This window comes from Aedes aegypti, chromosome 2 (assembly GCF_002204515.2).
Source record: "Aedes aegypti strain LVP_AGWG chromosome 2, AaegL5.0 Primary Assembly, whole genome shotgun sequence".
NCBI lineage: Eukaryota > Metazoa > Arthropoda > Insecta > Diptera > Culicidae > Aedes > Aedes aegypti.
The window spans coordinates 97,140,621-97,162,444 of record NC_035108.1 but is presented as its reverse complement, the minus strand read 5'-3'; the positions used below and the strand labels follow the sequence as shown (position 1 = coordinate 97,162,444).

Genomic DNA, 21,824 nt, shown 5'->3' with positions numbered 1-21,824 from the left:
GCTGTTACAAGAAAAAAACTCCTGATGAACCTGTGGTGTATTTTTTGGGAGATTCTTAGCACGACATCCCCCCAGGGAAAACAATAATATAGTTCTCTGCAGAAATCAAATTTTTTGAGTGTTTTCATGGAAGAGTTTTTGGAAGAACAATTGAACGTAATCTGCTAGATACTTTATAGGAATATTTTAATTTTTAAAATTTTCTGGTGAGAATTTTTGGAAAAACAATAAAATATATTATTTTAAACAGACTTTCAAAGGAATGCGGGGTGCATCATCAAATTTATTGTTGGAGAAATATGAAGAAACACTTAAATTTTCTGAGAAACAAATGCGAATAGATCTGCAAAAAACTTTTCTGAGGAATCGCTAATTACATTTTTCCATTGGAATCCTGTTTAATTGCTTATGAAAATGTTGTGAAATATTAGGAAGAATTCTTTGAGTGGCACCTTGAAGAATCGTTTAATTTTTATTGTCATTCAATATTGATTCAAGGAAATCCTAAACAAATTATTAATAAACAACTAGATGATATTTTGAACTAACAATAGGAATTAATAAGTAATAAGCACGTAAAGGATTTTCCTGGAGAAATGTATAAACAAATTTCTAAAGTATTCTCTGGCAGAATTCTTCAAAAGAATTTTTCAGCAAATTGACAGAGACTTCACTTGTAACTTTCTGGTAAGATCAGAAAACCTAAACTTCAGGAAAAATCTGTTGAATAATAACTATCAATGTCAAGAATGGTTTTCCGAAATCCTTGGAGGAGCTCAGTGTAAACTGATAAAGGAGTTCATAGAGAAAACACAGAAAAAGTAAGGAAATAATTCATCCCGAGGGAGTTCTCAGAGAAAATTCAGATAATGTGACTCCATAGGGATGATGGTTTTTCACTATGGGTTTTGACAGGTTGAATTGTGCCCCCTTATCTGGAGCATAATGTATACTCCAGTACATACTCAATCTCAATGTATCTGTTCGGTAATATTTTTACGGTGTCGGAACTGTAAATTACAAAAAATACTTTCAGATTTTTTCGTTAGAATGCAAAGAAAACAAGCGTATGAGATAATCTGACACAAAAACAATAATAGATAGATTCTGAATAAGAAGTTGGTATGTGAGAAGTTGATGAGCTGCTTCCTAATGAAAAGCATTTTTTCTTTCAGAATGCTGATTCCAGTGGGCAGCAGATTGTTATTTATTAAGACTATAGATACCTATAGTGTATTCATTGAGATTCCAGAAACCTTTGAAGTAACGAGCCACTCTATATAAAATCATGATGGAAGTGGTGTGGATATGCAGGATTTTGACCAAGAACAATATGCAATGATAAAAGGGTATCTGCTCTAAAGCTGAAAAATCTGCAAATTGTGGTAAACAAAGATGTTTTATTTACCGAAAAATCCAGTAAACTACTGTAGAAAGATTTGCTGACTAAACCAGCATTTTGTTACAGAGTTTTCAGTTTTTATGCAAATTACCGAGAAAACTTGGCTGTTCAAAAACCCAGTAAAATTTTACCGACTTCGTTAATAAAATCTTAGTGTGTATAAAATTCCACTCAAACACGTACATTTTTCGTATGTTTACCTTTCCCTAATGGAGAAAACAGTACAAAGCGCATGGGGTGCAACGAAATCAGCTAAAGCTTTTAGATGGTAATGAGCTACAGAAAACTCAAGGTTTCTTGGGATAATCAACCAATTGATGACAGACAAAAAAAAAAAAGAAGTTTGAATCAATTTTTCATAACGAAACGCAAGTTATGCGTTGAATTTGTGTACCGTGGTTCGTTTCCCCACATTCGCACCAGCTTCTCTTTTGATGTGCACATTCGTATGAGTGACCTTTGCAATCGTTTTATAAGAGACAACAAAAAGAGATCCTCGTAGCAATCCTTTGTGTGACTCAGTTATTGATTAAAAAGAAAGTAAACAAAGAGAACCGCTCAATATTAGATAAGTCCTTTTAAAAAGTTGCGCGAGGAATCTTTTTAAAACACATGGTTGAATAGCTGTAAAGATCCTGGAAGAATCACATACACACTTAAATTATTTCACCGACCTCAGTAAAATTTTTCGCCGAGAACCCAACAGCTGAGCAATCGGTAATTTTCAACGCCGAATCTCGGTATTTATTTTACAGAGATTTCGGCAATCCGAATTTTTTGCCGAGATCTCGGCGAACGTTACCGAGATTCGTTAAACTTTTACCGAGATCTCGGTAAAAGTTTTACCGAGAATCGTCAAATTATTACCGAGATATCAGGGTTCTCGGCGAAACCGTTTAAGTGTGTAGAATATTCCTCTTGAGTACTTTGGAAGAACTATTGAAGGTTTTTGTTTTACTGGATTAGAAATCATCACTGACGTGCAGCGCTATGAGACAAAATCACAAACAAATAGAATCAATAGAAATCCATACAATCGACAATTGCAACCGAAATTGCTTCGATATACCAAGATAGCCCCCCTAGGCCCCCTCCAGAAAAAAAATATAACTATGCCAATGCTTTATGACTAAGAACTGTAATGAAGAAGATTCCTCTATGTTTACCTAAACAAGCTCTCCTCTTTTTCAATTGAGAGCCAAAAAATGTATGAAAACCAGCAGCATTGTTTGAATTGTGTTCTATGTGTTCAATTTGCATAAATCATGAAGATCTGACATTCAACATTATAAATGAATAGTTTTTCACCGTTTAGAATGTACCGGATGTCACAGATCCTCGCACCCTTTTGAACCGACCTGACCCAGTGACCCCCCGGAATAACTCCGGCCACAGGAATATTCCCGAGATCTTTCCAGAGCCACTTTTAGAAACAAGATATGTGTACGAGTATACTGACAAAAAATAATTGAAATCCGTTGAGTATTCGCTGAGCGGTGAGAGTTTTATTTTCTTTCACTCAGGCCTATACGGGTTAATCATGTTCCAAAACACTTTTAATTGTTTAAAATGCGAGAATGCGGAATTTCTGTCATTATTTTTTTAATCTGAATCAATGTGGGCCGGCTGATTCAATAAAGAGAGAAAAAAAGAATTGGGACTAATACAACATTGATTCTCGGCAATTCTATCAAGTTTTAACGAGAGTTGTTGCAAAAAAGTCAAATTGTCATAGTCATAGCCACCACAATCATCCACCTTTATCAGGGCTTTGGAGCTTTAGCTCTGGTTCTCAATAGTTTCTTTCGGACATGCTACTATGGTGAGCTGTCATGCGCTAGCGGTGACGCGGAAGCATCATTCTTCAAATTTATGAACCTCAAATTTGTCTAAAATCGAAACTAGTCTTAGTTAAATGTACTTTTCTCCTATTTTTTCCTCTCTGTTTGACTATAACTTCATGCATTGTTCCCGCGGATACGATCCGGTAGGGAATAATTGCACGAAGAGAGATACGTTCGAATTCACGGTTTATTTCAGACTGATATTTATAACGTACGTATGTCCTATTTATACTCCGCTCTTCCCTATTTACTTGAATGGAGTTTTCCAGAAGTGTATTGTTGTATACAATAACGTGTTGTGTCTTAACTGTTATACTATTGACGGACTGAATATTCTGGAACTGTCAGACAATAGAGAAAATGAAAATGTAAATAAACAATTGGAGTTTTCGATCTGGAAAGATCGAAAGGCAAGTTGAACGTATATCAATATTATGATTTAATACTAATTGTTTTATGTTTATAGGTATGCAGCATGAATGAGTGTATGAGGAATATTGTCAGGTGAGTAAAGTGTTGCCATTTATGCAGATTTGTGGTGTGTTTGTGGCCTCAACATGAGGCATGTTCTTTCACTGGTGTGGTGCGGCATGATGCACCCCGGTGGCCACAACATGCATACTTCACCGATTCCAAATCTTTTAACATGCTTTGAAGCCAATTTAGTTGTTTGTTAACTGTGGACATGACAAATTTAATTAAAAATATGTTTTGACTTTGTTATTTAACAAAAGCTGCCAAAACATGAATTTTTAATGAAAATACTGAATTAAAAAAAAAAAACAGTTAACATTGCAACGTAAGCTGAAACTGGGTTTTCTCATTTGTTAAAAATTCCTAAATACCTAAAGCAATTTTTTCATAACTTTTATAACAAAAATATATGACAAGAGGCTTTATAAACTTCAGATATTATATGTTATTTAGTGTTTTCACTGAACAATCCAAAGAAATTTTTTTTTTTTATTGAAAATTATGTTTTTCATTAGTTAAATTAGTTAAATTATCAAGTCAAAATTATTTTTTAATGTTGTATACACAGTTTAGAACAACTTACTAAGCTTCAGAAGCATATAAAAGATTTAGAATCGGATGCGTATACTTATATGGAGTTATGGTCAAAAAGAGATGAATTGTTTAGTAAGAAGAGGACAAATGTGGGAAAAAGGAAAATTCCTCTAAAGAAGACTAGTTTTGATTGTAGACTAATTTGTTCCACAAGCTTTTCAACTTCAAGCTGGCAACTTATGAGTTTTTGGTTTTGTGAACTTTCGAAAAACAAGTTGCACCCTACTAAGGAATCGTAGAGAATGACTCATATTTTATGCCCTCGAGCTTAAGTGTTCGTAATATGAATCAAACGTCAACTCTCGATAGACAACTCTATATTTAAGGGACCTGGGAGGAAGGCACGGACACTACACACAAAATATAAAACAATGTTATTCCAAAGTGCAAGATTATTTCAGCTCGCAAACGAAAATCAAGGTAGGCTTGATGAAAATTACTAATTTTCTTTTGTTGTATAGGGTGCAGAGCCACTTGGGCACTTCCATGATTCACTTTGGCATGAATGGTTTTTCTCGGTCGAATTGTCTGAAACTATGCAATTAGAAGCCGTTTAGTACGATGCATTTACAAACTCTGTAGCTTTAAAAAAAACCCACTGCCGAAGTGAATCAAAAGAGCCAAGTATAGGATCCAGCTCCCTACCTTAGATCTTTCCGAACAAACATTGGAAAAGGGCCATAGTTTTCAATACATTTAGTTTTCATTTTTATCGAAAAAAGTAGAATGAAGCACATTTCAATACTTTATATATAATCAGAATAAAAGGTGCTCTCGTGACATTACTGTTGAATGTGTATGAATTGATTCTAATTAAATTTTTGTTGCCTCTGATTAAATGCAAAAATATGTTTCGATCAATTACGCGCTTTTATCATGATTGTCCATTGTTCATGATCAGTGTTTGGATCCGAATAAGCCAATGAATCATATTCGGAGAGTGTAACAGTTCGTGAACCATAACAGTTCGTGGCACATCGCAATTGGAGAGTCCTATATGAATGTTGCTATTCACTCTCTCGTTTGTTATGTGGGCGTGGCGAGAGAGCGTTCAAGAACAGCAGACCTGCGGTATCGTGCCATTCGGATGATTTATGTTTTGCATAAAATTGGTAATAACTTCAATCTTTTCTGAAAATGCAACCTTGTAACAACTTGATTCTAATATATCGAATATTTGATTGCAAACATATCACAGAAAATGGAAAATATTCGCCTCTATTCCTTGATCAGAATGAGAATGTATCAGCCACGGCATACAACATTAACAAGGCAGTCTCTTTACTAGTATATCATCAGATTTGGTTGTAAGCATATGATATGTCATTCCTACCGCAGCATATACCATCCGGACGTCGCCAAGTACCTGTCAGATTTCAGACTAAATCACATTTTCAATATTGTACACCGTGGTATCAGCAAATGTTACGAGTGTTGCAACACACAGTGATCGACGCCAAACAGTAGATAAGGTGCGTCTGTCTGTAATTTTTCGTGACTCGTTACCTTCCACGAAAGAAAAATGTCATGCGTGTTGTGTGAATGCAGGCGGATAAATGGGATGAAATTATGGCTCGTGTGCTTTCCAAAGCCTGTTCAAGATCCCGGCTCACAGTGACAGTTCATGACAGCGGAATCTCGGCTCACTTTGAAGTGCAGAAATTTTGTATCGGTTTCTCCCTTCCAGGAAGGGACAATCGAGTTAGAGAGGTATTGAGCTATAGAACATAAATTCAGTGCATATAATCCAAAGGACCCTCGAGGTGGCCTTGAAAATAATCTGGATTCATGGTTCTTTATCTCGGTACAGTGAACTGTATAATTTAATTTTTGTTCTTAAAAATTCTTGTAATATTAAGAATTTCAAAATTAAGTTTCTTCTAAAGAATAAATATTTATCTGTTGTGAAACATGAATGTGTAGATTAATAATTTTCGTCATACTTATCGAATCATTGTAACATCAATGCTGTAAATTTGAGTTCATGTAAGTCAGCCGGATATTGATTTTCGCATAATCACTGTCACAGAAGTTTCAATCAATGTATTACGTATAACTTATATTATTTTCGTATTTCATTCATATTTTGAGACCTCATATATCATACATTTTGATTCATCCAAATATTGCAAATTAAATATATCTTTTATCTAATATATTTTTTTCGTTTCGCCAAGTTCTCAGTTTCGTCAAATTCATAACAATTTTCTTTTTAGTGTGATAAAATCTAAAAACCTATTATATTTGACAATCAATCTTCGAGCTGTTTAGTTGGACACATATTAGTAAATAAAACCCGAATTCAGTACTTTCAATTTAATTTTACTAGAATTTCTATCGTTTGACAGATACACGTATTTCAACCTCAAGTCGAGTCTAGTACACGACACTGAAGACGGCCTTACAGTTGAGGTTGAAATACAAATTCTATTGGAATCAAATTGTATAGTACGAAATTCGTTTTTTTTACTTACTGTTTTTTTATTGTTGTTCCTTAATTAGTTCAATATGCCCAGCTGTTATTTCTGCAGCTGTTTCAAATTTATCAGAAAGTAAGTTTACATCAATTTCATTTGATTTCCGCTCTACTATTGCGCTCTAGTATTCACAATTACAAAGAGTGGAAAGTAAATCGATCGCACTAATTGATGTGAAGCTGTACAAAAGAAACGTAGCGATACGTAACATTCCCATACAAACGGTATCATTTTTGTTCCTGGAATCGACCCTCAATGAGCCCACCCAATCGAACAAAAGCCGCATTCGCATCCACTGGTTTAGACAGAGGGCGCATGCATACACAATCCACATGAAACGCACTTTATCGCCAATAACGTGGCAACAGTTTCAACGGGATTCGGAATAAATCAATTTATCCACATCGGCATCAGGCAGACCCATTATCGCACACGGGAAATCCCCAATAACATCAAACAGCATGCACCAACAATAGAGGAATGCAATTATGGAGCGAAAGCAGGACGACGACGACGGCGACAAAGGAGGAGGTCTCCTGCTGTGGGCCAATATCCAACCTCCCACCGACCGCCACCCAAAGCCTAGTCTTGGCCTGAGAAAGAACTATGGGCCAGAAGTTGAAATTTCGCATTAAGTTTAGTACTTTTTTCATTCCACCCAGTATGAAGTTTCTCAGACTAAATAAAATGCAAAATGTGTTTCTTCTCCCTTTCCTCCCGAAATTCGGAAATATTCAGGGGAGAAAAAAAGATTCATTTTTTTCGTGGCTTCTGTTAGATATTGAAAATATCCAATGTAAAAAAAAACATTAGAACGATGATTCAGAGGACGATTGAATAGGGTGTACTTGAATTTATATTTGTTTCTTCCTAATTATTTGGATTGTTTCGCAAATATTTTTTGCTGTTTATGTCCTTTGACAGAGCCACAGAATCATTAAACAAAAAAAAAATGAATGAATTATCGAGAATCACATCCCAAGTAACCAAATAGCACTTTAATTCGCCCTCCGTACATATATAGGGCTGTTGTAAAGTATGCATGCCCTATATTAGCTTTAAAGTAGCCCTATAAGCCCAAAAAGGCGAATTAGCGGGCTAGTGGTTACTTGGGATATATTGTAGTTGCGTTGCCATTTTACAAGTAACTATTTCGCATTGTTCGCAGCATTTTAATCAAGTGAGTGAAAGTCGAAACAATATGCTCAGAAATGCTTAAGCTGTAATGGAGGTCTCACTCAATGTGGTTAAACACCAGAGACATCCAATTCAGCTCATAAAGTTGATTGAAGAAGTTTTTTAACTTTAGCCATTTCATTTTGTGACCCATAGTGGAAGGTGACAAGGGTTTTACCCCTTTTTCCGGTGACACCAGCACGAGATTTGCACTTGCTGCTGCTGCTGCACACAACTTTGCTGCGATGACCTATATTTCGAAACGGGTCGCTCCGATTTTCGTAATCGTTGTGCAAATGTGTATGTGTGTTGAACTAGCTTGATGGTGTGAGTATGGTGACTCTAGAGACAATTCGAAACAGCGCTGCAATTGTGCAGCCGAAGCAAAAGCCCACTTTCCAGCTGAATTGGGGGAGATTTTTGTCGTCTCTATCTGTTTATGGCTGAACGGGTGATTTTGGAAGTACTTTACATTATGATTGTGTGAGTGAAGATGCGCTTTTCCTAGAGTTCCATTTGCAGAAATATGAAAAAACCGTTGTTTTCAGGTAATTGAAACTGTATTTTAGGAAGTTGGTTACGCAATTCATATATAATTGTAACGTTCAGTTTAAACTTAGGAAAGGTTAGGTTTGAGATATAAGATTGCTTTATTTTTATCATAAGGAACACCTGCGTTTTAGTATTCTATGTGGGATTGAGTCATTTCGCATGAAGGCGTTTGGCATGATGGACCTTTCGCATAAAGCAGTTTCATATACAATGGTCCAATTTCATATTCGTACGGGGGACTGTTTTCACATCAAGCTGATAAAAAACTATTAAATGATACAATGTGTTTAAAATACTTTATCAATAAGACCTTCATTATAGGTGTCATCTATAGTTCGAGAATCGTGAAATATTTCCATTTACATTTATCTTTGAAATAATAGTAAAGTATTGAACTCGTGTCTGAAAATGACCCAATTCCGTATTCGTACACCTATTAAAAATCAAACATACAACATTCAAAATATAATTTTAATGATCTATTTGATTGCTCAGGTCCTTTATTCAGATGTTCAGATGTAGTAGAGTACATTTGGACAACTTATATATGAAACTTAAGTGAAATTATCATAAATACCATTCTTCCAATAAATTTTGGTTTAATGTCCAAAAATTTCAACAATAACGTTCATTTTTGTAGATGGAGCCATTTTAAAAATTATATTCGTGAGCACTGTGATTTTTTATTGAAATACATATGTTCAGTTTGTACACATCATAAGCAGTTTTTTATATCGTTTTTGTGTTCATAAAATTGTAATGTCACAACTTTAAAGCCCTTATCGAATGTTATTTTAAATCAATGTAACCCAATCTTTTGTTCTCATCATTATTTATTTATTTATTTTAACTTTGAATGTAGAAAGAGGGAAAAGCCCCTTTGAGTGATTATCTTTACAAATCGTTCTTAAAAAGGCATAAAATCTGTTTATCTTTTCAACAACGTTTTAAAATAAAACTATGCTAAAAGCTCAAACGGAATAAATCCATGGCAGAGCCAAAATCTTCAATGAGGACCAGGACAAATGGTTTACTTCACATCATCAAAACGTAAGTCGGTCAAAGATTAATAATAATTTCTTCAATTCTTAAATGAGAGAAAAATACAACAACAGAGTCATACAATGTTTTGATCTAAACAATAGATAATAATTAATTATAAGCTTGTCTGTAGAAAGAATGACGACTACGAACTTTTTTTTACAACAAACTACCCTGTACCATGCTGACTTTTACTACAAATGATTGATATTATCTTTGAATTCTTATTCAAATTACACACAAAAAAGGACCATATTTTGAAATTTATTGATTTTATATTTGAAACTAGTGAGCCCGGCAAACTTCGTCTTGCCATCAAGTAGGCTGTTGTAAAACGCTATGAATCGTCCCATACAAAATGACAGTTCCGTTCAAACTCATTTTTCGACTTTCCCGGTGAATACCTTGGGATTATTATACACAAAAACACGTTGGAACACTTGACGAACAAAATGGAAAAATAATCATTCAAATAGGTTGACCCGTTCGGAAGCCATTTCGTGACATACAAACATCACTCCATTTTTATTTATATAGATACAATATATTTTGAATGAGTGGAGAGCATTGATATGCTTTTGCTAGAAAATATCATTTTATTTTCATCATTAAAAATAACGTATACGTTGCGATTACGGCAACAATAATTCGACCCTCAGTCTTTATGATAATGTTTGATAGTAAAATGTAATATAAGGATAATAATTAGGCAATGTTTCAATAGGAACATAAACCATGGATCATACTCTACTACATCTGAACAACGTAATGAAGGACTTTAGCAGTAAAATTGATCATAAAAATTAGGTTTTGAATGTTATATGTTCGATTTTAAATAGGTGTACGTATATGGAATTGGGTCAATTTCAGACACAAATTCAATACTTTTCCATTATTTCAAAGATGAATATAAAAGGAAACATTTGTTTTTGTCGAATTATAGATGACACCTGTGACCTTCATTTTTGATAAAGTATTTGAATCTCAATACAACGTTTAACAGTTTTTTAACAACTTGACGTGAAAACAGTGCCCCGTGCGAATATGAAAATGGGCCACTGTAAGAACAGGGAGTTGTGTTTGGTCCATCAATTGTTGCACTTGTGATCGGAAGCACACTTGTTTGACATGCAATGCTTAATCATAGATCCCACCTTATCCCACTAATCCAAAATTCTTTCATGACAACTGTGAATATGCAGAGGTATATTCGGTCTCTAGTAACAGTGGTTGTCCAACTCACATTACTTCCCATCTCCGATGACCACATTGGGCTTGGACGACGTAGTTATTGACTTTTAAACTTTAAACTCTCGATTTGTGCAAATGGTTAGCTAATCCCACGCTCTATTCATTAAATCTCTGTGCAACATCGATTGTTCTGGTCAATCACGGAGCGCAACTACGAAGCGGTCACCCATGCTAATGCTCCTGCTCAAAACAGTTTCATATAGAAACAGGTAACATTTTTTAACGTCTCTGTGTCCCATTCTATGTACACTTGTACATATATTAATTGAGAACCTGCTTTGTCAAAGGCACTATTAGCATTTGAAGGCTTACTAAGTGAAATTGCAAACAAGAAATCTCGGTTTACGGCTTGTCATTCCATGTGCATTATTTATGATTGAATTTTCAGCGGGAAAATCATGTAAACCGAGCCGTTTTGCATGCAACATTCTTCGAGAGAAGACGTTTCGCGTTCAATATTAAGGATTTTGGTAACAATGTTGTATATAATAGATGTGTTTATAGGTTTTATCAGAGTCTATGAATGGAGAGTTACGCAAAGAGAACTGGCAACAAGTTCCTCAATAACAAAACATTTAATTATTCTGGCAACCTATTTTACTGTTCGCGCTTTCCAGTGACTTCTCTAAAATGCACTCTCAGCGCGAATGTTTGTTTCCAAAGTGTCGAAGAAGAACACAATTTAAGTTGATCTCTGGTATTATTTATAATTGAAAAGTAATCACAATGATTGTTTAGTGCAGAATTGCAACAGCATATACGACAAACAGCATGTACTAAAAAACATGAGCTTTTTTCAGTTTCCTCGCAATGGCAACTAAAAAAACAGTGAATTTCATTTGCCGCTTGACTGGTAAATGGAACAGCCGCTTCTGCAGGGTACGTCTGGAATTAATAATTATATTGTTTTCAATACTTCAAATAATTTGTATGGTTTATTGAATTTCAGTTATCGTTCAACTATGAAACGGTTTTATGTGTTTCCACTGATGGAGGGAGATTACTTACATCACTGTTGCTTTACATGTAATGAGAATGGGGTTCATTCACAAATGATAGACCCTAAATAGCTATAATTTCGTTTCATCATCGTATTACACAGCATCTTAAAATGTACTTTTTTTACTTTCGTCACGATAGCAATACTACTCTCGCCCCAAAACATGTTTGTTTATTTTGCTCGATAGGTAGACGATTTGACAGTTCAATAGGTAGACTTGGTTTCAGTCATTGAATAATACATAAGAAATGGCTTTACATGATTGAGGCTAAAATTACGTTACGTGTAAATCTAAGATTTTTTTGTGTGTAATGATGACCTAGCGGTAATCGAATCCACACACTTTTAGAATACTACGCCTAATACTAATAGTTCATTAAACTTAACATTAAACAATCATTAAATTCTCTCTCTTTCGCTCTTCAACAAAACTTGAAAACAATGAACCGTTGTTTTCAGATTTTCCAAAAGCGAAGGAGAGCAAATTTCTGATAATGTCACCGTGCAATGGGCAATAGTCGCAGATATTTAAACTGATTTTTGTCGAAACATTGTAACCTGGGAGGGAGGCACCGATACTACACACGAAATATGACACAACACTTTTCCAAATTGCAAGATAACTCCCGTTCACCAACGACAATCAAGGCAGGCTTGGGGAAAATCGCTAGTTTTGTTTTATTGTGTACCTTCGATCTTTCTGGACAAACTTGGAAAAAGGGCCATAGTTTTATGTGCATTCAATTTTAATGATGATTGGAAAACAGTAAAAAGATGCGTGTTGCATTACTTTATATTCGATCAAATTAAAAGGTACTATCGTGGCATTGCTTTTGGGTGTTGCAGGAATTGATTTTCAACCGACTGTTGTCTACTTTGTTGGAATGCAAAAATTTGTTTTGATCAATTACGCGCTTTTATTAAGTTTGTCCATTCTTCAACGTCTGGGCTCACAGTGACAGTTCGTGACAGCAGAATCACGGCTCACTATGACGTACATAATTTTTGTATCGGTTTCTCCCTCCCAGATTGTAACACACTCGGTTCCCATTCATTTCTAAGTCGCGACCGTTTTTACAGGTCCTAAAATATTCCGCAGCTTTTGGAAAATGTACTTGACAGATATTTTTGGCTGTACCTTTTTTGTTTTCCGATATTTTTGAATCAAATTTTGACACAAGAAGCGGATATCCTTCGTTTGAGGACTTGGTCAGAATTTCAGGTTTAACTCTCTGGTTCCGGAATCAAAATGGGTGTTTCAAAATAACCCATTCAAAAGAAGTGGTTTTGCAATGTGAAGTCAGCTATGTCTTGGCTCTATAACGGTGGAAACGGATGTCTAGAAGTCCATCATGGTCACTGCATGGCGCGGATCACAATTTCCGGATGTTCCGGGGAACCGGTTTCGGGGTCATTTTTGGATGCGAGTAAATACTATCATGTGACACATCAACCCTCTAATACCCAAATTTTTATTTTCAATGTAAATAACACATCTAAAACCCAAAATGATTTTTGGTTTTTACAATTTTTAGTTTTGCACATCCCCATCCTTTTTAATTTTTTCTTTAAGCCTCTTCTGGTTATTGATTTTTGGCAAAAATGTTTTTACAGTACTTTTGAAAATATTATTTTTTTCAATTTATTTCTGAGACATACATATTTTATTTTCCGTGTAATTGACGGAAAAACAGGTTTGAAATTATTTTAGTACCACATGGATCTTCTTCTGTGATAGGTTGATTATAGAAAAATATAAAAGGTACGATTGTTTGGATTACACGTTAAATGAACCCCAGGTATTTGTAGGTTATATAAAAAAAAACAATTTTTAAAACAACAAATTTTTAAACAACAATTTTTAAAACAACAAATTTTTAAAACATTTAAGAATACAAAAAAGTTTCATAAGTCACAAAACACTTTCCTTACATACGTGTTATGAGCCAATAATAGTTCAATAACCAACACAGTTTGTTTGAAATAAAGAATAAAATATTAGAGATAGTCGGGTCACATTTAACAAACCCAAATATGAGAGATAAACACAAAAATTTCCAATTTTAGCGATACGTAATTAATGGACGCTGCTTTTTTTGTTTAACAAATTTTGCGTTTTGAGCTTTAAATCTGGATTACAGCAATCAAAGAAGGAATCATATAACTCTATTGTTTCTTAAGACTGCAGCACTGAGATTCTGATGAAATTTCGTAGAATTTTCAGGCTTCTAAGATTCTTGTGTAATTTTTTAATCGTATGTTGGATTCAGATTATAAATATGGAATTCTCTATATTTCGGTATTAAGATCAGTATTCCTGGAATTTTTAAGTATTCCTAATTTAAAATAAAAATCAGTTCTCATAACCGTTAACGGATTATTATGATTTCTTGACAATCTGTTGAGAATATTTGAGAATTCAGTGGTAATTTTTAGGACTTTGTTAATAATTCTTATGAGTTCTTCTTCAGAAAATTCTTGCCTCAAAATATTCTATCGATAGAAAATTTAAATATTCCAGTTATGATATTTCATATGAAAAAGAAAATGACTCTTAGTCATTAAATTGCTTTAAAAACCTAAAACAATGCAAACAAGATTTGAAACAATCTAAAAGCGATTATTTTTACTTTTAACTTAGGGCTCATGTAGCATATGCATATATATGGCATGACGAAGCCGAAAAAATGTCGAAATTATTTCTTAATTAATCTTTGCAGCTTATCAATCTTTGTTAGTTTGGAGACCTACTCGTCTCTTGACAAGTTAGCTGGAGAGGTTAAATCTTTAAAAAGAAAAAGTTGAACCAAGAGAGGTGCACACAATTGCTAACTGTAACGATCAATCGTTCATTGCAACATGTTTAAATCATACAGTATGAATTCCATTCGCATATACTATGTCAAAGGGAAACTGAAGTGCATTCAACATGCAAATAATTGCAATGAAAGAAAAAAGAAAAGCGGTGTATGAATGTTCTATACAACAAAACCAATCTTCAAATAAAAAGTAAATCTTTGATAAGTAGAATCTACGAACTAAAGAATCAAATAATTGTTTAATATTGCCTTAAGAAGAAAATAACCATCATCGTTTTACATCGTTTTTCAAAACCAGTTTTTTTTTTGCTCAATATTGAAGCAATGTTCATGAAAATCTATCATTGCACGGAACTTGCTATCTCTAACGCAATGATAAATTTTCATGCGGATTCATGGAAATTTGAACAAAAAACTGGTTTTTAATTTTTGATGACTGCTGATGATTCAATGATGGATTCTTGAGCCAAAATTTGGAATTATTTTGGTTAATTTCGTATCCTAGACAGTCACATAATTTGATTGATCGCATTATCAAAGCTTTTAAAATTATGTGGCAGAATTGATATCATCATCATCACCATTTGAAAAACATGATTGTTATGTAACAGAATTTTTGACATTAGTTTCAACAACAAAATCCTAAGTGGAATTTTTTAACTGTAATTTTAAGTACTACTCCAAAACTCATCAGAAATTTATAAAATGATGAAATGTAATATTATTGTTGTATAAATTATCGCAGAACTGAAGATCATATAAAATGCATGTACAGGTCGGACACGATTATCCGGAGTATTAATTCACTCCGGATAATCGAATCACTAAGAAAAAAAATTGAAATCTTCGATAAAAGAACATACATATTATCTTTTTTTGTTGTTTTCTTTTATATGATGCGGTGGCGTGGCCAGAAATTATTTCTAGGAACAGTAGGGGTCTTTACAAGTTTGTTTGACCAGCGTACACAAAAACCACTTTTTCAAAACCCCCCTGTTCTTAAATACGTTCAAAACTGCAAAACCATTCATGTTGTATTGCCTATCATAAATAACACAAAATGCAAATGAAAACATCTGTGATTATAACTTTCCGTTTATCGATACCTTGCTGTGTTTTCGATTGTCACGCTTATTACATCGTGAATATCATGCATGCAATTTCATCAATTTAGGATTTGAAAATGTTGAACACTGCAGCATACATGGACTTTCCCATCATGGCTTCCATCCCAAAGCATCGATAATCATCAATCATGGCTAAAGTTATACTCAACGCCATCATAGAACCATAATAAGTTTAGCTGAACTCGGGCAAGTGTAACAAGTATCACTTGAGAGTTTTTAGGCTCGAGGCTATCTTGATGAAGAAACATTGACCTTCTTGAAGATCGTGATAAGATTTATTCGTTTTATTCAATCGGAGCTCAACTTTGTAGTAGATATATACTTGTGTTGCACTTCAGAAAAATAAATATAATAAATTGAATAGAAAATTGTAAGCGTGTTGGATTTTATAGCAGAATCCGTTAACGCATGAACGGATATCTCAACACAAGTCTATATCTACTTCAATTGTATTCAATTATTATATTTATTTTTTTCTGTAATGCAACACAAGTCTATATCTACTACAAACTTGACGTTTATTTTTTTACACTTCTTGCTTTTGGAGAAAAATATTGGCATATTTATGGATGCCTGGATTTCAATGCAAAATTAGGTAGGTATTTCTAGCTTTTGTGAATGTCGAGATAAGGTCCAGATGTTTGGCTGTAAAACGATAGGAATCATAATGCTACAATCAATAATATACATATATATTAGTGCGATGATTGATTGGGGAAAAATTTATCATATTCTCGGCCAAGAGTTCTCATTCTTGTCAAGATCGTCTTCTTGGAGATGAGTGCAAGAGTTTCATAAAACTGTTTCCAAGGTCATTTGTTCTTATTGAAAACGATGTTTTATGCGGTGCATCCGAAGTATTCTTGAAGAAGTGTTTAAAACCAAAAACGGTCTTAGATCATTTGTACTGGATAAAAATTACTATAAAACTTAGAAGAATATGCAAATCTACTATGAAACTATTATAAATAAAACCAGTTGAAATCAAAATTGTTACTTGAGCTAAGTAATCGACATATGTCTCTCGCTTCGTTCATATTTTATTACCTAGGAGTCCTAGGCTAGGACATTTTTATTGTAATTTATTTGCTATTTTATTTTTTTTTATTTTATTGCATGACTTACAAGAATGGAAAAAATCCTGTGTTCAAAAGCTTATGCAAAACAAAGGTCGTTGTGTCCAGTAAATCACAAACGTGCTCAGCACTGCAGCTGAGTGTGAATAAAGTTCTCTTCATTCTCTAGTTCAGGGGTTTTCAGCCATTTTGGCTCGCGGAATTATGAAATTAAATCGTTACGCGGAGCACCTGTTTTTCATCTCCGTTTGAAATCGAATTTTTTATACGCTTTAATCGACCAAGTAATTCGCACTTAAATCCTTGCTTTAATCTTAAAGTGAAATTTACAATCAGTGACAAAAGTTAGTAACCAAATACTTTTTTCCACCCAAAATTCATAAATTTTACTCATTTTCCAATGAGTTATTCGAAGGCAAAGTAAGTAACTGAGGTACCGTAAAACGGGGTACCTTTGATAATGCGGGTAACTTTGATAGTGCGTTACCAACCCCATACTAAACGAAATATCATAATTTATGTTAATCGGTTAAGCAAAACGAATGCAAAACCAAAAAATATTAGTATGACACTTCATGTAAAAGCTGTTTCCATTTGAATCGAGAACATTTGAGGCTTTTAATACGAATATTAAAAATTGACACAATTTCAGCATTTTCGAAACGCTTACAAACATTCTGTTCTACGATCACTATTTGATGTAGTTTTGAATAGTTGGCCATTTATCTTTGACAGCCTAGTTATCATAGAACTTGAATACGGTTTCAAATCTCTTAGCGAATACCGTTTTCATAAACTGGGACCATTTTTGTAATCTAAGTAAGAAATCTCCATATAACGTTAAACGCCTAGAGGTATGCAATGCCCTACAAATGTTATGTTATGCAATCAATTTTGTTCGACTTATACTCCATTATCAAAGTTACTCCAACACAGAAAACCGACGTTCGATTATATGAAAAATTATACATCCATTCAAAATAAATCTTTTGGCTATCAATCAACTGCAATCGATAGCTAGGATGCCAGTACTTGTTTTAAAAATATAAATTGTAACTCTTTGAAACAGCATGCATAAATATTCAAGATTTCTTCGATAAACCTATCAAAGTTACCTCGTTTTACGGTATTTGTTTTTTTTCAACTCACGAACGGTATTTTGTGGGTGTCTGGTGTGTTCTGTGTTGGCATAACTTTTAAAAGTGAATGACTTCGCCGAGCAAACTAATTGACTTGAATAAAAAGTCGCTCGGTTACTTATTTTGTTTTTGAACAACCTCTGAAACTAATTGAAAAAATGCCTGCATTGTAATAATTTCACTGCAGACAAAATTTCAAGCTATTTGTAGTTCGTCACCCAAATTTCAGCTAATTCGGAATACCACAAGCTGAGATACAGATCCCAAAAGCAAAGGATTTAGTACGGAAAAAAATTTGATTACTAAGGGGTACAAAAATTATGTTACGCACCAGAGAGTCAGGTACTGCGTGACAAGCCTTACACAATGTTTGGAAGTCCCATACAAAAAGTGTGACAAGGGGGGAGCGGGTAAAAAAGATGTGTACCATCCCTCAATGAAACTTATACCTATTTGTGTTTCGTCAAATATTTCAAGTTTGTTGGCTTGTGGCAGAACAAGGAAATTTTCCGACTTTTATTTTAAGTTCAGAACAACTGAGAGAGTTTCTGTACCGAAATTTTTCCTTTTTTAAGTCTCCATTGTTGAGTAAACCACAAGTTCATCACTTAGGGAAAACCACAAATACTTAAGAAGTTTTGATAAGTATCCCAACAAAACTTGAATACCTTGAAAGTTTTAGATTATTCTTTTTGGAAAAATCAGATCTAAATCAACGAAACCCCAATTGTGCGGCAAAAACTGTCTTATACAAAATGTATGAGAATACTTTTAACGATTCAATTATACAATGTGAACCAAAATCGCTTCGGTTTGATATAATTAAAAGTATACTTTAGAGCAAAAAGTTGAGATATTTCACAGCTTTGGTACGAATTTTCAAATTTGTCAGGAGCACCTGTATGGCTTCGCGGAGTACCAAGTGTACGATCTGAAAACAGCTGCTCTAGTTTATATCGTTGCAATTGATTAATAAGTCCTCCCTCTATAATTTATCAGTTTCAACTTATTTAGCAGAATGTTGATGAATAGCTCAATGCCAAAGAAATGGTTTAATGACTGTTATCTATTTAATTGACTATTTTACCTGGGCAAAACACCAAAACGGATTTTCCCTTACAGCCGATGTTTCGGATACATGTATTGTGCCTTTTTCAAGGAATTAGCGGTGTTCAGTTTTATTGTTTGACCACAGCATAGCCAACATATGTCTAACAGAAAAAAAAAAACGAATTCCACGTTTGGGTGTATAAATCCGAAAACGATCCGGGTTGCAGTTGCCTGTTTTGCGCCACTTTTACTCTTTACTCAATTGTTAGAACTCAGTAAGGATTTTTCTCTGAACCACAGGATTCCCATCTGAATCCCAAAGCTTCTTATTCCAAAGGTTTCGAGCGAAATCGAATAGAATCCAATCGATATTCAAAAGGTTTTTACCAGAATTTAAAAGTACCCTCCAGAATCCCAATGAAACCTTTAAAGTTTTGACCAGAATTCCAAAGACTCGCATCAAGATTTGCAGAAGTCGCACTGAAATGGATATCTTAAAAAAAATCATAAGATTCCGATCGGAGTTTCAAAGACTCCAACAGGATTTCAAAAGATGAATAACTAAAAACCCATGGATTTCAACCCAAATTCTAGATTTTTTATTGCATTTTTAAAATTTTCACAAAAGTTCAAGAATTTCAGAATTCCTACAAAAACTATTATGGAAATCCCCATACCTATACCGAAATCACAGAATTCTTTTCGGAACCTCAAAATTCACATCGTACCTATGCGGAAGACTATGACTCAAATGTAAATTATTCCATCCGTTTGTGGAATATCGAAGCATGAGTAGAAACCGCTGAAGTAGCAATAGAAATAGAACACGCTGTTTGTAGTATGTTCGAAAGGTGTAGTGGATAAAAGAGACACTTACATGTTTTACTCTTGTTCCACATGTGGCATTCAATAGTGAGAAGGTAGTAAACTACTCACAGTTGACTACTTTTTATTCATACTACCCAGTATTTTGAACTGTTTCGTCATTGGAGAATGTGGATTTAATTGACTACAATTTTCGTTTTTAAAACTTTACTTGATCAGTAAGGAAATATTGCAAAGGATCTTTGTACAACAATTCTGCTTTCATTTACCTCCAAAGTAATCGGCGAGTGCAGCCAGCTTGTACGGGTTTCTTTGCGATGTCCAATCCACAACACGAACTCGAACGCGCCTCGCTTTTTCTCTCTCTATCTCCGTGTCACACCACTGAAATCTTCTTCTTTTCACTAGAAACAACCCCAACCGACTTCGTCAAGGTTGAGGTTGAAGCACGAAAACAAATCACTGTTCACCGCAACCGTGCACGCAGAACCAGCACCTGCACAACCTCTTTTTTTCTTCACAGAGTCACAGGATCACTGCGGGGAATGGTTCGGGGCGAACTTCCACGATTTCACTACAGATAAGGGGGATAAATATGCGTGATCCCTGCTGCTTGAACCGTAATTCATGAATTTAGCACGCGGGAAGAAGCGATGGCATCTTCAAGCCCCGTCACAATCTTCTTCGTCGTCGTGGCGTTCCATTGACCGAACCGGACTACGAGCGTATTCGCAGGCAGCATTACGTAACAACAGCACCGACGACGAAATCGACGATTTTCCACCCATTTGGGGCACTCGCTCCTCGTGAGGAAGCGAACGCGCGCTGAGTTGCCTGCAGCTTGGATCTCAGTCACAGAAAACCACTCGGCCGCTCACTTGAGTGGTGGTTCGGATTCTTTCGACGAAGACGACGGCGAAGCTGAATCTACAACGGAGTATGGCTTTGTTTGTCGTTTTTTCTATGTGTCTCTCTAATGGATACAATTGTTGTCACTTTTGATTTTTGTTTTCTCTAAATTTTCACACACTGGTGATGGCAGGTTTTGTTTTTTTTTCTTCGCACGCACACAATTGGTGAGTACGGTTCTTCCTTTGCGTTTCAACGGTATCTTCGTGTATTTTCCTTCATTTCACTTAGAACTATTTTTAAAATTGTATGCTGCCCATCTCCGTTTTTCGCTTTTCGATGGCATCTAAAATTCGCAACCAGATTATAAATAAAAACCACACATTCACTGCTGATGCTTGAAGCTTCCTTATTATCGTAGCTACACGGTTGCCTGAATTATTAGCGCAATTAATTTTACTACTAATGAAGACACTCATACACTTATAAACGGTGCACAGGGCGAAATGCGATTTTGGGAATGATCACAATATTCTATACTGATGCTAATCTTCCACGGTGTGTCTAGAACCGCCATTATCGGAAAAAAATACCATGAATTCTGCTCCCACCACTCGAAAAATATGGAATCCTAGCAGCCTCTCCGTGAAGTTGAACATATTTCATCGATGGAAATGGAAGTAACAGTAATTTGAAGGTTTTGAGAAATTTTCAATGAAGATGTCCTGTGAAAAATCCTGTGCTCTGCATTATCAATCTTTCGTAATCCTATCGAATAACCTTATCAGGTTATTATTTACTATTTAAAAGATGTGATATCTAAGTATCACCCTGTGAATTTGAAGACATTTTGTTGATCGAATCATTACTTACGGCGTTTGTTTATACATGGAAAATAATTGTTTCCCAAATCATGCTTTACTAGTCATGAAATTCATAAATTGGTTGGGTCATAATATCAGGACCTTAAATCATGGTTCCTGGAGTCATAATCATGATTCTTTATAAGCATTACATCCAGACTGACAACACTAAACGGTGCGCTTTTGTTCAACTTATTCGTATCAGTCATCCAAAATTCAACACGACAAAAATGGTTGTGTGGTAGAGTGGTTCTTGGTTCGAATC

General features: G+C 34.7%; 1 protein-coding gene across 14 annotated transcripts in view; it reads right to left on the bottom strand.

Moving 5' to 3' along the window:
• Positions 1 to 21,824, bottom strand: part of LOC5571599 (protein encore) — a 267,851-nt gene that overhangs the window by 135,582 nt on the left and 110,445 nt on the right. For 9 of the 14 annotated variants that reach the window (XM_021841617.1, XM_021841630.1, XM_021841631.1 and 6 more), the window contains exon 2: positions 20,117 to 21,042. The exons of 2 other annotated variants lie outside the window; for them this stretch is intronic. The gene's annotated coding sequence lies outside the window, so the exon portion shown is untranslated. The remainder of the gene's footprint in view (positions 1 to 20,116; positions 21,043 to 21,824) is intronic. 3 more of the 14 variants (XM_021841620.1, XM_021841625.1, XM_021841622.1) reach the window with 1 other exon arrangement.